Consider the following 2,365-nt stretch of genomic DNA (forward strand, 5'->3'; position numbering starts at 1 on the left):
TAAAAAAGATATAAGCTAAAGTAGAAAAGGCAGTATCATGATACATAATGAATTCAATGAGCAAATTATTAATTATGATTACTAAATCTGATCATAAAATATTGGTGAATGTATTTTATGGGTCAAGATGTACACTTGATGAATGTTCTTACTATTTGTCTAAATTTCAAAAAATCTGTCACATGAGTGAGAAGTTCAATCTAAGCCATTTGAATTATAGATAACAAAGTATTTGATGGCATGGGTTTATAAACATTTTCTCAGATATTGTGGTTTGAGAAATATGGGAATCTTTATTATTCAAGCATTAGGATAACAACTTTTTAAATTCATAATTATAGGGGAATGAGTTGTTTTAAACACTCTTTCTCATATATATATTGACACAGAGGGAGAGAGTTAGCCTTTAATGACTCTCAGGAGCATCTTGAAAATAATCACTAGCACAATACACTCCTAACATTTTGTTGATGCCTTTGTGCATCAATATAAATGGCAGCTATTGTTATGGGGGTAATTTCCAAGAATTTAAGGCATCATAAGAGTGCGAGGCAGAAAAATGGATTCAATGATGTTTACATCAAAAGACATGGAGCCTATGAATACACTAGATTAAATGGCAAAGGGGAATTAAGGGTGAGGATGCAATTGCAATAACTAATCAACTGATCTCAAAATAGGGAGATTAATTTGGATTATTTATTCAGGCCCAATGTAATCTGAAGGGTCTTTAAGAGTAGAAGTGGAAATAAGAAGTGTGAATATCGTAGGGATGTGATGTGAGAAAGACTCAACTGGTCATTGCTGGCTTTGAAGATGAAAGTGACCATCAGTCAAGGAATGTGGGGAGCTTCTAGAAGATGGAAAAGGCAGGAAGTTGGATTCTTCCCAAGAGCCTCCAGAAAGGAATATAGTCCAATTAACACCTTGATTTTAGACCAGTGAAACCCACTTCATATTTCTTAGCAAAGAAGTGTAAAATAATAAATTTGTTTTGTTTTAAACCACTCAGTTTGTGGTAATTTGTTACAGCAGCAGAAGAAATCTAGTACAATAATTATTTATACATCAGCACAAACAATCTCATAATTTATGTTTTTTTCTTTTCTCTCTTTTAACATTGGAGCCTCATGAAAATGGAGATAGAGGAAGAAAGAACCTAAATGTCATCCAGGTGCTAAAGATTAAGAACAAATCAAATCAAATCAAATATTCAGTCTTAAAAATATATAGGTAAATTGAACAATTATAATACAATGAGTTACTGATAAAAGAAAAAGCAATAAATATATCTAAGAGTAGTAGGACAAGGGAAAGACACAGAGAGTTTTCTAGCTATAATGGGGCAGTTTTTAAAGAGACTCTGTACTGTTCTGAGTTTGTAGTTTACTAACTGCATAATCTAAAGCAAATGATGCAATTTCTCAAAACCATTTCCTATTCCTTTCTGAATAAAAATATACAACATAAAACCCAAGTTTAAATTTCTGCTCTATTATTAATTATATAGTTGTTATTAATAGTAGACAAGTATCCACATCTCTGGAGTCATGTCCTTATTCAATAAAATAAAGGAGTTTGATTAGATGAGCTCTAAGGTATCTTCTGTGCCATTTTTCAGTAAGTCTATGATTCAGTTATTTATATGACTTATAAATAAATCCCCATTTGCTGCTAAGAGCAGAGCCTTCTATCCCCTCATTTCACTGTCTCCACTCCCCACCAAAAACACACATTCATATACTTTCCTGCTACCCATCTATGGTTGTGGCTTTCTTAGGACCACCATAACAGATAGATATGTTATGCAGATCTTTAGATTTTTTTATTGAAGTGCTGGATATCCTAGAATTATGGCCCTTCAAATTGGATATCCAAAAAAGCTAAATTAAATTGCTTTTGAGAGTTCTCCTTATTAAAATTCCCCATTTCTCTACTGTCCCTAAATTCTTCCAGCATGATTTCATCATACTAACAAACAAAGAAACCCACAGAAATGCATAAAGAAAAACTATGCTGATTTCATGTGGTTAAGCTAAAAATCTTTCATCGAAACATAATGCAGTCATATATTTGCTTTAAGAAATAGAAAAAAAATTAAAAGCACAATGCTAGATTTTCTAAATATCCCCTGGGAAATTATACAAACCTTAATTTTCCACTAGCACTTTATAGAACCACTAGCACATCTTTATTTTGTTGAATAAATATGCACAATGAAAATAGTATTTCTCACCTTTTATACTAGGCTGAGTAACAATCACTCAAAGATATCAGGCCCTAATCCCTGGAACCTGTAAATGTTATCCTATAAGCAGAGAAAGACTTGCAGATGGGATCAAAGATTTTTTTTTTTTTTTTTTTT

The sequence above is a fragment of the Propithecus coquereli genome, unplaced genomic scaffold, assembly GCF_000956105.1.
Source record: "Propithecus coquereli isolate 6110/MARCELLA unplaced genomic scaffold, Pcoq_1.0 Scaffold160, whole genome shotgun sequence".
Taxonomy (NCBI): Eukaryota; Metazoa; Chordata; class Mammalia; order Primates; family Indriidae; genus Propithecus; species Propithecus coquereli.